The sequence below is a fragment of the Aethalodelphis obliquidens genome, unplaced genomic scaffold (assembly GCF_003676395.1).
Source record: "Aethalodelphis obliquidens isolate GAN/ISIS:26980383/991018 unplaced genomic scaffold, ASM367639v1 scaffold19, whole genome shotgun sequence".
NCBI classification, from domain to species: Eukaryota; Metazoa; Chordata; class Mammalia; order Artiodactyla; family Delphinidae; genus Aethalodelphis; species Aethalodelphis obliquidens.
The window spans coordinates 20,574,109-20,595,230 of NW_020837963.1; the positions used below are offsets into that span (position 1 = coordinate 20,574,109).

General features: G+C 37.4%; 1 long non-coding RNA gene across 1 annotated transcript in view; it reads right to left on the reverse strand.

The window, feature by feature from the left end:
- LOC113626832 (uncharacterized) overlaps positions 1-21,122 on the reverse strand; it is a 59,636-nt gene that overhangs the window by 6,699 nt on the left and 31,815 nt on the right. Inside the window, exon 2 of the long non-coding RNA XR_003435298.1 lies at positions 2,090-2,138. This is a non-coding gene — a long non-coding RNA (uncharacterized LOC113626832). The remainder of the gene's footprint in view (positions 1-2,089; positions 2,139-21,122) is intronic.

Genomic DNA, 21,122 nt, shown 5'->3' on the forward strand with positions numbered 1-21,122 from the left:
TGAGTCTCGAAAGAGGGACTTTTTCAGTAATCCTGACCTTCCCTGGTGCTTGGGTATCTCTATGTGCTCAATATGTTGTCCTTTTCTCCACTCAGGGGTAGAGATTATTTTCTTCCTATTCTCTGCTCTATTCCTGGGAGTGATGTTTCTCTTCCCCATGAAAATTAAGACTTTTGACCCATATGCAAGAAGAATACAAATGAGATGTATTACTTTTTTCACTATGGTGTCTATTCTTTTCTTCTAGACTTTCCCATTTGAGAAGCTTTCTCCAATCTTTTATTGTGAATATTCTGTCAGCGTCCATGAATAGGTGCCAATACCACTTTTGCCCGCAGTTTGCTGAGGTTCTATACTCTCATGGTCACCTACACTCAGCTTTTTGGAATTTGTTTTTAAAAATTAGCTGAATTATTACTTGTTGCTTAAATAACAGTCCCTCTCCCTCCCAAGTTCATCTCCATGTGAATCAGTGTTGATGTCTCCAGAGAGATGGAAAAAAAAAATAAATGTAAAGGAATAAAAAGATAGTAAACAATGTCAGTAAACTGAAGTCTATTCAGCAAAGAATGATGAGGATAAAAAGATAACTAAAAATCAAAGTATAAGAGAAACAACAAATTAACTGGGGATGTGTGATATGTGAGAAAATAATTTCAAGAGATGATAGAGAACTCATGTGAATGTAAGGGTTCATTTTGCCCTTGTAGTTCAATGGAACAGAACAAAATATATAAATTTGAAATTGTGAGAATATATATTTTAATTAAATATAAAGAACATTTTTCTAAAAGTGAATTGCACAGTAATTCAAAGGAATGTTTTAGAATTTCATCACAGCATATTAATCAAGATTGGAAAAATGCTTGTTACTGTTAACCTATGGAAAGGAAAGCAGGACTTGAATTTGCTGAGACAATTTTCAAACAAAATAAAAAGTATTAAAGTCTTTATGACTACATGACCAATTAATAGTCTGTGTGTCTCTAATAAAACACTATTTTTTAATAGACCTTATTATATTGTGCAAGTATATTAAAGATAGAGCCTTATCTCCTAAGACAAATCATCTGTGAGTAGTGTTTTTTCCTGTCATTTTAATATACTAGAAGCACAGTGGAATTTCCTGCTGTGGTTTCTTGCAATGCAATTTTAGGATAACCTTTGGTCACTGGAACATCCATCAAAAATAGGACAGACAGTAATTTCTCTCAACTCCAACTCATTAAGTCATCAGTTCTGACTAATTGGATTCTTAAAAAATAGTTTTCTAATGAACATTATATTGACCATGATAGAATATTTATGTAATTACTATTTAATCTAACATGTCACTCATAATTTTCTGTAGCATAATCTATTCTTCTCTTGAATAATGCAACACTTTGAAAACTAAACTAAATGATTCAACTAAATACTATGATTCAGGACGTTATTTACCCCTGAATCTTTTTAGTCAGTGACTGACAGACTCTAGCCCTATGCAATTCAGCATGTACTCTCACAGTGACTTCTGTATTATAAAATCAATATTTTCTATTCAGAATAAGAGTGGTTAACAAAGTTTATCTTGAACAAATTCTCAAATCATACTAGGTAAATTTACTGATAATTTATGGAAGCGCGAATAGCAAACCTAAGTATTCTAGAGCAATGTAAACAATGTGTTAAATTTCCCTTGTAAAATGGACATAGTGCAGATAAAGGACAGAAATCCAGGGCATTTGGGTTTAACAAACATAGGCTCATTAAGTTTTACTATCAGAAGTTTATTGACATCCAGGATAATTTTGCCAAAATAAATAACACACTCAATTGCCCAAATAAGGGTGAAATGACAAATAGTGCCTACATCGCTTCTGGAAATTTTCTTGTGTCAATGCATAATTAGAATTTTTTAAATGGTTACTTATACTAAAAGAGGAGTATCTGAAGTAGCAATCGCCTACTATAGCCAGACACAGAAATCATAAAACAATTTAAGTCTAAACAATTAACTGCATACAGATACTTTATGATTTTGTGGGGGGAGAGTTGGGTAGATTGTTTTTACATTCTAAGTTTTTGTATGTGATAAAAAGAAACTTACTAGAATGATGCTAAGATGGTTCACGGAATCCAAGCAAGAGCTGACAAACCTGAATAGGGCAAAGGTGAAACCCAAGGTCACGTCTTTCATTTTACTAATGGGAGTCAATGCACCTCCCCTATTGGACAGGTATCTGGTGTTAACAGGATGTTAACATTTTACGACTCATGACTCAATGTGGATCAGCTTGAAACAACAACCAAGAGCTGACCACCCTGTGTAGAAGGAGAGCAGTCACAAGAGTCAAGGAACTCAGCATAGATACAGATAATATCAATAGATCCTGAGATGGATCAATTTTAATATATAGAAAGAAGTGCCTAAATACAAGTAATGTGTACATAATTTTATACATATTATCATTAATTAAATATTATTAAAGTGAATACCAGTAATCCACCATGCAGGTAAGAGATTTGATTGTGGCTAGATTCTCCTTTTATTATTGGGGTGTCAAACAGAATCCAAAATAAAGGCCATGCTTTGAATAGACCTCTAGACTATACACTCACAACCAGGTAACTGAAACATAAACTCTCTTGGTTTCCCTGAAATGCTGACTCTGACCTTAACCAAAACTTAAGCTTTCTTCATGTCAGCGTGACCTTCCAGCTTCCTAGTCAATCCAATACAGACAAGTAAGCTGAGTGCTGCCACCCTAAAAGGAACATAAGTTTCTAGTAACCAAACACAAAACTATGTACTGCCTCATTCATGTCTGTAAACTGAGCAGTAACTGCTAAGAGCCAAGCTTCTTAACCACGTTTGGTTTTGAAATCCCCCTGTTCGGGAACAATCTGTTTCTCGCTCAACAGAATATTCATGTCAAGTGAAGCTCTCTGGATTTTCCTTAGAGAGAGGCAACCCTATCCTAAACTGCTTACATAGAGGTTTGCTTGATTTTCCTTTTTTAATTTGCTTCACCGACTACGCATATAACACTAAACAATATACATGTCTGCAGTTTTCATTTTTCTTTTTCTCATCATTACGTTCCTCAGTTCATCAGTATTGGTGTAATAGCTATAGTTCTTTATAATTACTTTTTCCTGTGGCTTTACTAATTTTCACTCCAGCAGAGAGATTCATGTTGCTCTATATCCTGACCAACACTAGATATTATTGGACTTTTTCAACTATTTTCCCTTCTTTTTGCAGAAAAGTTAAAATCTAACCCAGGTTTGTTTGAATTAACTATTTCCCTCAGGGCAAAGCAGTTTCAGAATCCCGGTCCCTCACTTAGCCCTTTTGATTCTCATTCTCCATTATATTTTTGTTTTCTTTCTCAGTTTAATAGTTTCTTAGTATTTTGTCAATTCTTCAATGATTTTAAGTACCTGATATTTCGGAACACCCACTGTCAGATTTTTTAAATTGTATTCATTTGAGGGTTCAGCCAAACTAGTTACCTTGCCATTGCTAGGAATAGAAGTCCGGGCCTTTATTTTTCACCTTTGAACTTGATATAATTGTCAAGTCATATAAGTAACTGTATACTTTTTTTGAATCTTCTATTTCATATGTATGGCAAGTGTCTTATAAATCTCTCCTACATTATTTTTTATAAGAGCCTTGTTGGGATGCAATTCACACACCATAAAATTCACCAATTTAAAGCATGTAGTTCAATTGTTTTTATATATTCATAGAATTGTGCCATTTTTACCACTATTTCAAATATTTTAGAATATTTTCATCAAACCCCTCCCCCCATATTTTTAAATCTTCATGGCCATTTACAATCCTAATTCCCCTCTGCCCTTAGCCCCTGGCAACCACTAATTTAACTGCTATTTCTACAGATTTGCCTATACTGGATATTTAATATAAAAGGAATAGTACATTATGTGATCTTTTGTTTCTGGTTTCTTTCATTTTGCAAAATGACTTCAAGATTTATCCGTGTTGTAGCATGTGTCAGTACTTCTTTTTACTGCTGAGTAATACTTCAGTGTATGGCTGTAACATGTTGCATTTAAACATTCATCAGTTGATGGCCATTGTCTTTCCCCCACTGTTTGGGTATTTTAAATAATGGTGCTATAAACATCATGCACTAGTTTCTTAACACAGGCTGACATTGTTTCTTAAACTCTGATACCATAGAAGTCTATAGACGTTTACAATTTAATATTCGATAATTTCCCTTTCTTAGGCACTCTTTGAACCAGAAATGCTCTTTCACATCTTTACATTTCCAAACACATTATTTTCCAGGCAAATGATGTGATTTTAGTAACTGTTTAAAAATGCTCTATTAAGATGAGTTGCCCTTTCTTACTGTCTGCTACACTCTTTTTCTTTCTTCGTGTTTTTTAATTTATTTAGTTTTTATACTGCAGGTTCTTATTACTCATCAATTTTATACACATCAGTTTATACATGTCAATCCCAATCGCCCAATTCATCACACCACCACCCCCCACCCTCCCACAGCTTTCCCCCCTTGGTGTCCATACATTTGTTCCCTACATCTGTGTCTCTATTTATGCCCTGAAAACCAGTTCATCTGTACCATTTTTCTAGGTTCCACATATATGCGTTAATATACGATATTTGTTTTTCTCTTTCTGACTTACTTCACTCAGTATGACAGTCTCTAGGTCCATCCATGTCTCAACAAATGACCCAATTTCCTTCCCTTTTATGGCTGAGTAATATTCCATTGTATATATGTACCCCAACTTCTTTATCCTTTCGTCTGTCGATGGGCATTTACGTTGCTTCCATGGCCTGGCTGTTGTAAACAGTGCTGCAATGAACATTGGGGTGCATGTATATTTTTGAATTATGGTATTCTCTGGGTATATGCCCAGTAGTGGGATTGCTGGGTCATATGGCAATTCTATTTTTAGTTTTTTAAGGAACCTCCATACTGTTCTCCATAGTGGCTGTATCAATTTACATTCCCACCAACAGTGCAAGAGGGTTCCCTTTTCTCCACACCCTCTCCAGCATTTGTTGTTTGTAGATTTTCTGATGATGCCCATCCTAACTGGTGTGAGGTGATACCGCATTGTAGGTTTGATTTGCATTTCTCTAATAATTAGTGATGTTGAGCAGCTTTTCATGTGCTTCGTGGCCATCTGTATGTCTTCTTTGGAGAAATGGCTATTTAGGTCTTCTGCCCATTTTTGGATTGCGTTGTTTGTTTTTTTTAATATTGAGCTGCATGAGCTGTTTATATATTTTGGAGATAAATCCTTTGTACGTTGATCATTTGCAAATATTTTCTGCCATTCCAAAGGTTATCTTTTCATCTTGTTTGTAGTTTCCTTTCCTTTGCAAAAGCTTTTAAGTTTCATTAGGTCCCATTTGTTTATTTTTCTTTTTATTTCCATTTCTCTAGGAGGTGGGTCAAAAACAATCTTGCTGTGATTTATGTCAGAGTGTCCTTCCTATGTTTCCCTCTAAGAGTTTTATAGTTTTATAGTGTCCGGTCTTACATTTAGGTCTCTAATACATTTTGAGTTTATTTTTGGTTAGGAAGGGTTCTAATTTCATTCTTTTATATGTAGCTGCCCAGTTTTCCCAGCACCATTTATTGAAGAGACTCTTTTCTCCATTGCATATCCTTGCCTCCTTTGTCATAGATTAGTTGACCAGAGGTGCTTGGGTTTATCTCTGGGCTTTCTATCCTGTTCCATTGATCTATATTTCTGTGTTTGTACTAGGGGCATACTGTATTGATTACTATAGCTTTGTGGTATAGTCTGAAGTCAGGAAACCTGACTCCTCCAGCTCTGTTTTTTTCCCTCAAGACTCCTTTGGCTATTCCAGGTCTTTTGTGGCTCCATACAAATTTTATGATTTTTTGTTCTAGTTCTGTAAAAAGTGCTACTGGTAATTTGACAGGGATCGCACTGAATCTGTAGATTGCTTTGGGTAGTACAGTCATTTTCACAATATTGATTTTCCAAACTAAGAAAATGGTATATCTCTCCATCTGTTGGTATCATCTTTAATTTGTTTCAACAGTGTCTTGCAGTTTTCGGCATACAGGTCTTTTTTCTCCCTAGGTAGGTTAATTCCTAGGTATTTTATTCTTTTTGTTGCAATGGTAAATGAGAGTGTTTCCATAATTTCTCTTTCAGATTTTTCATCATCAATGTATAGGAATGCAAGAGATTTCTGTGCACTAATTTTGTATCCTGTGACTTTACCAAGTTTATTGATTAGCTATAGTAGTTTTCTGGTGGCATCTTTAGGATTCTCTATGTATAGTATCATGTCATCTGCAAACAGTGACAGTTTTACTTCTTCTTTTACAATTTTTATTTCTTTTATTTTTCTTCTGATTGTCATGGCTAGGACTTCCAAAACCATGTTGAATAATAGCGGTGAGAATGGACATCCTTGTCTTCTTCCTGATCTTAGAGGAAATGCTTTCAGTTTTTCACCATTGAGAATGCTGTTTGTTGTGGGTTTGTCAAATATGGCCTTTATTATGTTGAGGTACGTTCCCTCTGTGCCCCGTTTCTGGAGAGCTTTTATCGTAAACGTGTGTTGAATTTTGTCAAAAGCTTTTTCTGCATCTATTGAGATCATCTGGTTTTTCTTGTTCAATTTGTTAATGTGGTGTATCACATCGATTGATTTGCGTGAATGGAAGAATCCTTGCATCCCTGGGATAAATCCCACTTGATCATGGTGTATGATCCTTTTAAAGTGTTTTTGGATTCTGTTTGCTACTATTTTGTTGAGGATTTTTTGCATCTATATTCATCAGTGATATTGATCTGTGATTTTCTTTTTTTGTAGTATCTTTGTCTCATTTTGATATCGGGGTGATGGTGGCCTCATAGAATGAGTTTGGGAGTGTTCCTTCCTCTGCCATTCTTTGGAAGAGTTTGAGAAGGATGGGTGTTGGCTCTTCTCTAAAGTTTTGATACAATTCACCTGTGAAGCCATCTGGTCCTGGACTTTTGCTTGTGGGAAGATTTTTAATCACAATTTCCATTTCATGACTTGTGATTGGTCTGTTCATATTTTCTGTTTCTTCCTGGTTCAGTCTTGGAATGTTATACCTTTCTAAGAATTTGTCCATTTCTTCCAGGTTGTCCATTTTATTGGCATAGAGCTGTCTGTAGTAGTCTCTTAGGATGCTTTGTATTTCTGTGGTGTCTTTTGTATCTTCTCTTTTTCATTTCTAATTTTAGTGATGAGTCCTCTTCCTCTTTTTCTTGATGAGTCTGGCTAATGGTTTATCAATTTTGTTTATCTTCTCAAAGAACCAGCTTTTAGTTTTATTGATCTCTCTGCCATTGTTTTGTTTCTATTTCATTTATTTCTGCTCTGATCTTTATGATTTCTTTCCTTCTGCTAACTTTGGGTTTTGTTTGTTCTTCTTTCTGTAGTTCCTTTAGGTGTAAGGTTAGATTGTTTGTTTCAGATTTCTGTTTCTTCAGGTAGGCTTGTTTTGCTATTAACTTACCCCCGAAAATTGCTTTTGCTGCATCCCATTGGTTTTGAATTGTCGTGTTTTCATTGTAATTTTTCTCTAGGTATTTTTTGGTTTCCTCTTTGATTTCTTCAGCAGTCTCTTTGTTATTTAGTAACATATTGTTTAGCCTCCATGTGTTTGTGGGTTTTTCTTTTTTTTAACATCTTTATTGGAGTATAATTGCTTTACAATGCTGTATTAGTTTCCGCTTAACAACAAACTGCATCAGTTATATATATACATATGTTCCCATATCTCTCCAAATTGCATCTCCCTCCCTCCCACCCTCCCTATCCCACCCCTCCAGGCGATCACAAAGCACCGAGCTGATCTCCCTGTGCTATGCGGCTGCTTCCCACTAGCTATCTACCTTACATTTGGTAGTGTATATATGTCCATGCCTCTCTCGCTTTGTCACAACTTACCCTTCCCCCTCCCCATATCCTAAAGTCCATTTTCTAGTAGGTCTGTGTCTTTATTCCTGTCTTAACCCTAGGTTCTTCATGACATTTTTTTTTCTTAAATTCCATATATATGTGTCAGCATACGATATTTGTCTCTTTCTGACTTACTTCACTCTGTATGACAGACTCTAGGTCCATCCACCTCATTACAAAGAGCTCAATTTCATTTCTTTTTATGGCTGAGTAATATTCCATTGTATATATGTGCCACATCTTCTTTATCCATTCATCCGATGATGGACACTTAGGTTGTTTCCATCTCTGGGCTATTGTAAATAGAGCTACAATGAACATTTTGGTACATGACTCTTTGAATTATGGTTTTCTCAGGGTATATGCCCACTAGTGGGATTGCTGGGTCGTATGGTAGTTCTATTTGTAGTTTTTTAAGGAACCTCCATATGGTTCTCCATAGTGGCTGTATCAATTTACATTCCCACCAGCAGTGCAAGAGTGTTCCTTTTGCTCCACACTCTCTCCAGCATTTATTGTTTCTAGATTTTTTGATGATGGCCATTCCGACTGGTGTGAGATGATATCTCATTGTAGTTTTGATTTGAATTTCTCTAATGATTAGTGATGTTGAGCATTCTTTCATGTGTTTGTTGGCAGTCTGTATATCTTCTTTGGAGAAATGTCTATTTAGGTCTTCTGCCCATTTTTGGATTGGATTATTTGTTTTTTTGTTATTAAGCTACATGAGCTGCTTATAAATTTTGGAGATTAATCCTTTGTCAGTTGCTTCATTTGCAAATGTTTTCTCCCATTCTGATGGTTGTCTTTTGGTCTTATTTATGGTTTCCTTTGCTGTGCAAAAGCTTTGAAGTTTCATTAAGTCCCATTTGTTTATTTTTGTTTTTATTTCCATTTCTCTAGGAGGTGGGTCAAAAAGGATCTTGCTGTGATTTATGTCATAGAGTGTCCTGCCTATGTTTTCCACTAAAAGTTTGACAGTTTCTGGCCTTACATTTAGGTCTTTACTCCATTTTGTGCTTATTTTTGTGTATGGGGTTAGGAGTGATCTAATTTCATACTTTCACATGTACCTGTTCAGTTTTCCCAGCACTACTTATTGAAGAGGCTGTCCTTTCTCCACTGTACATTCCTTCCTCCTTTATCAAAGATGAGGTGACCATATGTGCGGGGGTTTATCTCTGGGTTTTCTATCCTCTTCCATTGATCTATCTTTCTGATTTTGTGTGAGTACCATAGTGTCTTGATTACTGTAGCTTTGTAGTATTGTGGGAAGCCAGGGAGCCTGATTCCTCCGGCTCCGTTTTTCGTTCTCAAGATTGCTTTGGCTATTCGGGGTCTTTTGTGTTTCCACACAAATTGTGAAATTTTTTGTTCTAGTTCTGTGAAAAATGCCAGTGGTAGTTTGATAGGGATTGCATTGAATCTGTTGATTGCTTTGGGTAGTAGAGTCATTTTCACAATGTTGATTCTTCTAATCCAAGAACATGGTATATCTCTCCATCTATCTGTATCATCTTTAATTTCTTTCATCAGTGTCTTATAATTTTCTGCATACAGGTCTTTTGTCTCCTTAGGTAGGTTTATTCCTAGATATTTTATTCTTTTTGTTGAAATGGTAAATGGGAGTGTTTTCTTGATTTCACTTTCAGATTTTTCATCATTAGTGTATAGGAATGCCAGAGATTTCTGTGCATTAATTTTGTATCCTGCTACTTTACCAAATTCATTGATTAGCTCTAGTAGTTTTCTGGTAGCATCTTTAGGATTCTCTATGTATAATATCATGTCATCTGCAAACAGTGACAGCTTTACTTCTTCTTTTCTGATTTGGATTCCTTTTATTTCCTTTTCTTCTCCGATTGCTGTGGCTAAAACTTCCAAAACTATGTTGAATAAGAGTGGTGAGAGTGGGCAACCTTGTCTTGTTCCTGATCTTAGTGGAAATGCTTTCAGTTTTTCACCATTGAGGATGATGTTGGGTGTGGGTTTGTCATATATGGCCTTTATTATGTTGAGGAAAGGTCCCTCTATGCCTACTTTCTGCAGGGTTTTTATCATAAATCGATGTTGAAATTTGTCGAAAGCTTTCTCTGCATCTATTGAGATGATCATATGGTTTTTCTCCTTCAGTTTATTAATATGGTGTATGACAAAAAAAAAATATGGTGTATGACGTTGCTTGCTTTGCATATATTGTAGAATCCTTACATTCCTGGAATAAACCCCACTTGGTCATGGTGTATGATCCGTTTAATGTGCTGTTGCATTCTGTTTGCTAGTATTTTGTTGAGAATTTTTACATCTATGTTCATCAGTGATATTGGCCTGTAGTTTTCTTTCTTTGTGACATCCTTGTCTGATTTTGGTATCAGGGTGATGGTGGCCTCGTAGAATGAGTTTGGGAGTGTTCCTCTCTCTGCTATATTTTGGAAGAGTTTGAGAAGATAGGTGTTAACTCTTTTGTAAATGTTTGATAGAATTCGCCTGTGAAACCATCTGGTCCTGGGCTTTTGATTTTTCGAAGATTTTTAATCACAGTTTCAATTTCAATGCTTTTGATTGGTGTGTTCATATTTTCTATTTCTTCCTGATTCAGTCTTGGCTGGTTGTGCATTTCTAAGAATTTGTCCATTTCTTCCAGGTTGTCTATTTTATTGGCATAGAGTTGCCTGTAGTAATCTCTCATGATCTTTTTTATTTCTGCAGTGACAGTTGTTACTTCTCCTTTTTCATTTCTAATTCTATTGAGTGTTCTCCCTTTTTTTCTTGATGAGTCTGGTTAATGGTTTATCAATTATGTTGATCTTCTCCAAGAACCGGCTTTTAGATTTATTGATCTTTGCTATCGTTTCCTTCATTTCTTTTTCATTTATTTCTGAGCTGATTTTTATGATTTCTTTCCTTCTAAATTTCGGGGTTTTTTGTTCTTTTTTCTCTGATTGCTTGAGGTGCAAGGTTAGGTTGTTTATTCGAGATGCTACCTGTTTCTTAAGGTAGGATTGTATTGCTATAAACTTCCCTCTTAGAACTGCTTTTGCTGCATCCCATAGGTTTTGGGTCGTCGTGTCTCCATTGTCGTTTGTTTCTAGGTATTTTTAAATTTCCTCTTTGATTTCTTCAGTGATCACTTCGTTATTAAGGAGTGTATTGTTTAGCCTCCATGTGTTTGTAATTTTTACAGATCTTTTCCTGTAATTGATATCTAGTCTCATAGCCTTGTGGTCAGAAAAGATACTTGATACAATTTCGATTTTCTTAAATTTTCCAAGGCTTGATTTGTGACTCAAGATATGGTCTATCCTGTAGAATGTTCCATGAGCACTAGAGAAAAATGTGTATTCTGTTGTTTTTGAATGGAATGTCCTATAAATATCAATTAAGTACGTATTGTTTAATGTATAATTTAAAGCTTGGGTTTCCTTATTTATTTTCATTTTGGATGATCTGTCCATTAGTGAAAGTGGGGTGTTAAAGTCCCCTACTATGAATGTTTTACTGTCAATTTCCCCTTTTATGGCTGTTAATATTTGCCTTATGTATTGAGGTGCTCCTATGTTGGGTGCATAAATATTTACAATTGTTAATATGTTCTTCTTGGATCTATCCCTTGATCATTATGTAGTGTAACTATCGATAAGGTAATTATTAATATGTATGTTATGTATGTTCCTATTCCCATTTTCTTAATTGTTTTGGGTTCGTTATTGTAGGTCTTTTCCTTCTCTTGTGTTTCTTGCCTAGACAAGTTCCTTTAGCATTTGTTGTAAAGCTGGTTTGGTAGTGCTGAACTCTTTCAGCTTTTGCTTGTCTGTATTGGTGGGTAGAGTAATCCTGGTTGCAGGTTCTTCTCCTTCATCACTTTAAATATGTCCTGCCAGTCCCTTCTGGCTTGCAGAGTTTCTGCTGAAAGATCAGCTGTTAACCTTATGGGGATTCCCTTGTGTGTTATTTTTCCCTTGCTGCTTTTAATATGTTTTCTTTGTATTTAATTTTTGACAGTTTGATTAGTATGTGTCTTGGCATATTTCTCCTTGGATTTATCCTGTATGGGAGTCTCTGTGCTTCCTGGACTTGATTAACTATTTCCTTTCCCATATTAGAAGTTTTCAACTATAATCTCTTCAAATATTTTCTCAGTCACTTTCTTTTTCTCTTCTTCTTCTGGAACTCCTATAATTTGAATGTTGGTGAGTTTAATGTTTTCCCAGAGGTCTCTGAGACTGTCCTCAGTTCTTTTCATTCTTTTTTCTTTATTCTGCTCTGCAGTAGTTATTTCCACTATTTTATTTTCCAGGTCACTTATCCATTCTTCTGCCTCAGTTATTCTGCTATTGATCCCATCTAGAGTCTTTTTCATTTCATTTATTGTGTTGTTCATCATTGTTTGTTTCATCTTTAGTTCTTCTAGGTCCTTGTTAAATGTTTCTTGCATTTTGTCTATTTCCAAGATTTTGGATCATCTTTACTATCGTTATTCTGAATTCTTTTTCAGGTAGACTGCCTATTTCCTCTTCATTTGTTAGGTCTGGTGCATTTTTATCTTGCTCCTTCATCTGCTGTGTGTTTTTCTGTCTTCTCATTTTGCTTATCTTACTGTGTTTGGGGTCTCCTTTTTGCAGGCTGCAGGTTCATAGTTCCTGTTGTTTTTGGTGTCTGTCCCCAGTGGCTAAGGTTGGTTCAGTGGGTTGTGTAGGCTTCCTGGTGGAGGGGACTAGTGTCTGTATTCTGGTGGATGAGTCTGGATCTTGTCTGTCTGGTAGGCAGGTCCACATCTGGTGGTGTGTTTTGGGGTGTCTGTGGACGTGTTATGATTTTAGGCAGCCTCTCTGCTAATGGGTGGGGTTTGTTCCTGTCCTGCTAGTTGTTTGGCATAGCATGTTCAGCACTGTAGCTTGCTGGTCATTGAGTGAAGCTTGTTGCCGGTGTTGAGATGGAGATCTCTGGGAGATTTTCGCTGTTTGATATTATGTGGAGCTGGGAGGTCTCTTGTGGACTAGTGTCCTGAAGTTGGCTCTTCCACCTCAGAGGCACAGCACTGACTCCTGGCTGCAGCACCAAGAGCCTTTCATCCACACGGCTCAGAAAATGCAGAATCTCCGGGGGAAGAGTGGAGACGGTTCCTGCTCTCTGGAACGCCACCTGCTGGAATCTGTTTGTGTTTTTTATGGTTTTTTTCCCTGTAATTGTTTTCTAATCTCATAGCGTTTTGGTCAGAAAATATGCTTGATATGACTTCAGTTTTCTTAAATTTACCAAGGCTTGATTTGTGACCTGGAGGGTGTTCCGTGTGCACTTGAGAGTGTAATCTGTTGTTTTTGGATGGAATGTCCTATAAATATCAATGAAATCTATCTGGTGTAATTTTTCATTTAAAGCTTGTGTTTCCTTATTAATTTTATGTCTAGATGATCTGTCCATTGGTATAAGTGAGGTGTTAAAGTCCCCCCACTATTATTGGGTTACTGTCGATTTCCTCTTTTATAGCTGTTAGTATTTGCCTTATGTATTGTGGTGCTCTTATGTTGGGTGCATATATAATTGTTATATTTTCTTCTTGGACTGATCCCTTGATCATTATATAGTGTCCTTCCTTGTCTCTTACAACATTCTTTATTTTAAAGTCTACTTTATCTTATGAGGAGTGCTACTCCAGCTTTCTTTTGATTTCCATTTGCATGGAATATCTTTTTCCATCCCCTCACTTTCAGTCTGTATGTGTCCCTAGGTCTCTTGTAGACAGTATATATATGGGTCTTGCTTTTTTACCCATTCAGTGAGCCTGTGTCTTTTGGTTACAGCATTTAATCCATTCACATTTAAGATAACTATCAACATGTACATTCCTATTACCATTTTTCAATTGCTATGGGTTTGTTTTTCTAGGTACTTTTTTACTGTTGTGTTTCCCACTTAGAGAAGTTCCATTAGCATTTTTTGTAGAGCTGGTTTGGTGGTGATGAATTCTCTTAGCTTTTGCTTGTCTGTAATGCTTTTGATTTCTTTTTTGAATCTGAATGAGATCCTTGCTGGGTAGAGTACTCTTGGTTGTAGGTTCTTCCATCACTTTAAGTATATCGTGCCACTCCCTTCTGGGTTGTAGAGTTTCTGCTGAGAAATCAGCTGATAACCTTATGGGAGTTCCCTTGTATATTATTTGTCATTTTTCCCTTGTTGTTTTCAATAATTTTTTTTTGTCTTTAATTTTTGACAGTGTGATTACTATGTGTCTCAGTGTGTTTCTCCTTGGGTTTATCCTGTATGGGATTCTCTGCACTTCCTGGACTTGGGTAGCTATTTCCTTTCCCATATTAGGGAAGTTTTCGACTACAATCTCTTCAAGTATTTTTTCGGATCCTTTCTCTCTCTCTTTTCCATCTGGGACTCCTATAATGTGAAAGTTTTTGCGTTTAATGTTGTTTCAGAGGTCTCTTAGGTTGTCTTCATTTCTTTTCATTCTTTTGTCTTTATTCTGGTCCATGGCAGTGAATTCCACCATTCTGTCTTTCAGCTCACTTATTTTTGTTGTTTCATTGTTTTTGTTTAGGAAGACATTGATTAATATTCAAATGAAATCCAACCATGAATATTAATTTTTGTATTTTATTAACATTTAACAAAAGGATATATATCCTTTCAATAAGTGTACATCTATGTATTTTCCCAAATTGATGTCACCTGTGTAACCAGCTCCTAGGTTAAGAAATAGAATATTATTGGTACCACAAAGGCTTCTTTCATGCTTCCTTGTAGTCTTCCTTTCCCCCCCAAAAAAACACCATTTAGATTTCTAACAGCTTAAGTTAGATTTTCCTATTTTTATCCCGTATTTGGATACAATATACTGTATACCTTTTTTTCCTATTTTTATCCCGTATTTGGATACAATATACTGTATACCTTTTTTTTATATTTGGATACAATATACTGTATACCCCGTGGTACGCGGGCCTCTCACTGTTGTGGCCTCTCCTGCTGCGGAGCACAGGCTCCGGACGCACAGGCTCAGCGGCCATGGTTCATGGGCCTAGCCGCTCCGCGGCATGTGGCATCTTCCCGGACTGGGGCACGAACCCACGTTCCCTGCATCGGCAGGCGGACTCTCAACCACTGCGCCACCAGGGAAGCCCCACTGTATACCTTTTTTGATTTACCTTATTCAAAATTATATTTTGTGACATTCATTCACGTTGTTGTGAAGCATTTTAGATTATTTACATCATTGCTGTTCAATGTTATTTTGTGTCATTGCGTGACAGCTTATCCATTCTTCTGTTGATGGACATGTGTATAGTGTCTAGTTTGGGACCATTACAAATCATGCTGCTATAAACAGTTTAGTATATTTTTTGTAAGCATATGGACATATTTCTTTCAGATTAGTATCTAGAAATAACATTGCTTGGTAACAGTGTAAGTGTATTTTTAACTTGAGTTGATGCTGACAAGCAGTTTTAAAAATATCAATTTATACTCCCACCAGCAATTTGTGAGTGTGGTTGCTCAACAGCATCCTCCCTGATACTTGGTATGTTCTGATGCTTTATTTCAGTAAATCTGATACATGTATATTGCATTGTGGTTTTCATATTTATTTTATTTTGTTTTTTTTTTCCCCCTAAATGTCCATCGACAGATGAATGGATAAAGAAGATGTGGCACGTATATACAATGGAATATTACTCAGACTCTAGGTCCATCCACCTCACTACCAGTAACTCAATTTCATTTCTTTTTATGGCTGTCATATAGAGTGAAGTAAGTCAGAAAGAGAAAAAAAAATACCGTATGCTAACACATATATATGGAATCTAAAAAAAATGGTACTGATGAACCTAGTGGGAAGACAGGAATAAAGACGGAGACATAGAGAATGGACTTGAGGAAATGAGCCAGGTGGGGAATGGGAATGTATTTTTAACTTGCATTTCCCCGATCGCCAATGAAGGTGAGGACTTTTTAATATAGTTATTAGACATTTCGGTATTTTTTGTGAAAATGTTCAAATCTATGAACGTTTTGCGGGGGGATGATATTTTTAATTTTTTTTAAAGAAGGTCCTTTATGTGTAGTGAAGTCTGGGACAATTTGGTGGATACATGTATTGCAAATATATCCTTCACTGTTGACGATGTCTCTTTTAGTGCCTAGCGAATGACATCAAAACTTACAGTTAAAAAATAAAAAATCATCAGTTTAGCCAGGTGGTCCCATCTGGTCTGCGGCAGGCTCCGGTGACCTTGGTTGGTCCCACGTGTCAGTTGTAGGCGCCGAGCTTACTGATTCTGGTTTGTGACCTTGGTTCTTCTTTACACGGCCTCTCATTTTCCAGATGACTAACTTCAGCCCCTTCACATGGCAGCCAAAAGGTTCCAAGTGCAGTAAGAAAGGGCGAGCCCTGATGTGCAAGAATGGCTCTTCAGTTCTCTCTTGCTTCATGTTTCCCAGTGCCCTATTTGGCCAGATAAAGTCATGTGGCCAACGCAAATTCAAGGGGAGGGAAAACAATTGATGAGAGAATCTGCAGTGTCAGGATAAGGATGCAGAGAGAGAAAGACTATATCCCATTTTTACAAGCTACCACTGTCTCTGGTTGCAGATATTTACATTCTAGGCTCATGCAAAATATACTCGCTTTTATGCATGATCCCAAAGTTATCAAATTCTGGCATAAAGCTCAATGTCTAGAATTTCACAATTTGTATTAAATTTGACCGTATCTCCTCAGATATGGCTGCTGTTGATCTAAGGAATATGAACTATTAAACAAGCTATCTGACTCCATCACACCCACCATGCAGCGGTAATAAAGCAACACGATGACTGTAATAGACTCTTCCATTCCTAAACGGGAGGAACAAGAAGCACGTAACAGTCTGTAGCTCCACAGGAGTGCTGAAATTCCACAAGGTAAAAAGGTAACAAGACCCCCATCTCTAGGGACAAGAAACATTCCTGATTAGACCCTGCTTCTAAGTTCGGGAAGTAGAAGCAGGATATAATAGTAAAAATAAAAGCAAAAGTGAAAAAAAGATAAACTAATTTCAACAGAGAAAATAAGCAGGCACATACTTGCAGATGACTTGACGTTTTCTGCTTGCTTTCAGCCTCCACCAATTTGGGGGCTTGGAGTCTTCTTGAAATTTGATAAATCTTGTTCCTTTTTGGTCCAAATTGGTGGTCCAGTTGCTTTACAAGTCTTTTAAAATTATCTATCAAGACTTCAGCTTTTGTGAAGCAGGAGTAGATATAATTTTTGCTTTTTCTCTTTCTAAGTACAATTAAAAACCCTGGACATTATATATAAGACAAACATTAGACTCTGAAAAGTGGAGAAAAAGCAAACTGTCTATGGACATTGGGACTCCAAAATGGTGGGGCAGGGATTTCACTGGATTTTCTTTTAGTCTTGTATAATTTGAACAAGGAGCTAAAGAAGGCAGGAATTTTGAAATATCAGAAGGGTCAGACTCAAAAATCTCCCCAAAGGCCTTCTCTTTCTCACCATAAAACCAGGAAATAGGCAGCCTAGCAAGATGGTAAACTTTTAAAAAATAAGCACTGTAGTTAAACAGTCCTCCAAAGACAAGACTGTGACCCTGTCCAATTAAGCAAAGGCCAAGGGACCACCAGACCTCTACCTTCCCCAGACAGTAACAAGCTGTGGGTAAACTCCTGCCAAGGTGGTGTCAGAAAAGGCCAAATAGGGAGGCAAAGCTTCTTTAGCTTATGGTCATTATTATTCAACCTAAATCTTAACAATATTCACCGCTTAATAAGGAAACAGTCTTCATCAACATTTATCATGAATATTATTACGCTAGGGCTTTCTTGTGACCTTCTTATAAGTTTTATCAGTAGTATATTTTGTTTTTAAAATTTATCAAATGTATTTTTCTTTCATTTTGTGGAATTGTTGTTTTCATGTCATTATTTTTATCTTGAAGGTCGCATGTAACAGATTATTATTTTTTTTACTTTCTGTAACGGTTTACCGAGAATAATTAACCTTTTCTCTCAATTTTAAGGATCACATGGAACTCTATTTATAAATACACATATGCACACATACACGCAACTACAAACAAAAGTAGAGGGTGTATATGTGTTTGTGCATCTTTGTGTGTCTGTATCATACATAAGAGTAGGAGATGAGAGGAAGTCATAAGACTGGGAAATAGAAGTTCAGATTGGTCATATTTGCTGATTATAAATATGGTTGATACGACTTGCCATACAATGTTTCTCTAATGGAGGGGAGGTATCAATTGTTAGTACCTTTAAACACCAATAACAATATATCCTAATAAATATGCATAAGACATGCATGACTAATATCAGTAGTTCACAAATACAGAAGATTATCTATATGCAGATTTGGGAGATAATATGAAATTCTGATATTTTACCTTCCAAAAAAAATTCTTGATAAACATTGGAAATTTGTAAAAGCATTTTTATGTTATTTTAATTTTAGAGTGTGCATAACCTAATCCAGTCCTTTTTTTTTAATAGTAATTGTATTTAAACTTCTTAATTAGCAGGAGATTATAACTCTTGTAAATAACATTATGCTAGTGTTTTAAATAAAATTAAGAAAATATGATTTTACAACGTATAAATATTTATGCACTTTAAATAAATAATTTATATTAATATACTCAGAGAAAATAGTGCTTTAAATTGATTATGGAAAGTATATGCTTTAGGGCTTCCCTGGTGGCGCAGTGGTTGAGAGTCCACCTGCTGATGCAGGAGACACGGGTTCGTGCCCGGTCCGGGAAGATCCCACATGCCGCAGAGCGGCTGGGCCCGTGAGCCATGGCCGCTGAGCAACGGGAGAGGCCACAACAGTGAGAGGCCCACGTAAAGTATATGCTTTATTACACAGTAAAATTATGACCATGTAAACATAACTAAACCCCCCCCCCAAAATGCAACCTTGAAGAAAATATAGCACAATAAGATTTCCTAAAGTATATAGGCAATAATAATCTGTTGGTTTCTCCTTGCTATTTCTAAATATTTTTAAAAGATCAATTTTTCAGGGTCTCCATGAGATTTCATGGAATTTGATGTTTCACAGATTTGATAGCATTTTTTCTTATTGAGAATAGCTGTGTGAAATCTAAATTGTCCTCAGGTATTGTCTTCGAATGAAGTTATTGCAAGTACTTTTCTTATTTTTGACATTTCTCTGACAGAAAAATCCTCTCTACAGAAGTAATGGAGAAAAGTATTGCTTCAAGAAAAATAATTATAAGCTGTGGTTTAAACATTAAACACCAGGTTTGAGTTTAAAAAGAAATCTGAAGTTGACCTTTAAGATAAGGTTTAATGTCTTTTATTAAAACTAAAACACAGAGGCTGAGGGGAAGATGGCAGAAGAGTAAGACGCGGAGATCACCTTGCTCCCCACAGATACACCAGAAGTACATCTACACGTGGAACAACTCCCACAGAACACCTACTGAATGCTGGCAGAAGACCTCAGACCTCCCAAAAGGCAAGAAACTCCCCACGTACCTGGGTAGGGCAAAAGAAAAAAAGAAAAAACAGAGACAAAAGAATAGGGATGGGACCTGCACCAGTGGGAGGGACCTGTGAAGGAGGAAAGGTTTCCATATACTAGGAAGCCCCTTCCTGGGCGGAGACTGTGGGAGGCGGAGGGGGGAGCTTCGGAGCCGTGAAGGAGATCACAGCAACAGGGGTGTGGAGGGCAAAGCGGGGAGATTCCTGTACAGAGGGTCAGTGCCGACCAGCACTCACCAGCCCGAGAGGCCTGTCTGCTCACCCGCCGGGGCGGGTGGGGCTGGGAGCTGAGGCTTGGGCTTTGGTCGGAGGGCAGGGAGAGGACTGGGGTTGGCTGTGTAAACACAGCCTGAAGGGGTTAGTGCACCACGGCTAGTCGGGAGGGAGTCTGGGGAAAAGTCTGGACTGCCGAAGAGGCAAGATATTTTTTTCTTCCCTCTTTGTTTCCTGGTGCGCAAGGAGAGGGGTTTAAGAGCGCTGCTTAAAGGACCTCCAGAGACGGGCGCAAGCCACGGCTAAAAACGCGGACCCCAGAGACGGGCACAAGCCACGGCTAAAAACCTGGACCCCAGAGACGGGCACAAGCCGCGGCTAAAAGCGTGGACCCCAGAGACGGGCGGGAGATGCTAATGCTGCTGCTGCCACCACCAAGAAGCCTGTGTGCGAGCACAGGTCACTCTCCACACCCCTCTTCCGCGGAGCCTGTGCAGCCCGTCACTGCCAGGTTCCCGGGATCCAGGGACAACTTCCCCGGGAGAACGCACGGCGGGCCTCAGGCTGGTGCAACGTCACGCTGGCCTCTGCCGCCGCAGGCTCGCCCCGCACTCCACGCCCCTCCCTCCCCCCGGCCTGAGCCAGAGTCCCCAAATCAGCGGCTCCTTTAAACCCGTCCTGTCTGAGCAAAAAAGACGCCCTCCAGTAACCTACACGCATAAGCGGGGCCAAATCCAAAGCTGAGCCCTTGGGAGCTGTGCGAACAAAGAAGAGAAAGGGAAATCTCTCCCAGCAGCCTCAGAAGCAGCAGATTAAAGCTCCACAATCAACTTGATGTACCCTGCATCTGTGGAATACCTTAATAGACAACGCATCATCCCAAATTGAGGAGGTGGACTTTGAGAGCAACATAGATTATTTTTTCCCTTTTCCTCTTTTTGTGAGTGTATGCTTCTGTGTGAGAATTTGTATAGCTTTGCTTTCACCATTTGTCCTAGAGTTCTGTCTTTTTTTGTTTTTAATTTTTTTCTTATTTTAATTTTAATAACTTATCTTACCTTCTTCCTTCTTTCCTTCCTTCCTTCCTTCCCTCCCTCCTTTAGACAACGAATCATCCCAAATTGAGGAGGTGGATTTTGAGAGCAAGATTTATGATTTTTTCCCCTTTACCTCTTTTTGTGAGGGTGTATGTGTATGCTTCTATGTAACATTTTGTCTGTATAGCTTTGCTTCCACCATTTGTCCTAAGGTTCTATCCATCCATTTTTTTTCTAAATAATTATTTTTTAATTTAATAACTTTATTATACTTTATTTTACTGTATCTTCTTTCTTTCTTTCTTTTTTCCTTCCTTCCTCCCTCCTTTCTTTCCTCCTTTTCTCCTTTCTTTCTTCCTTCCTTCCTTCTT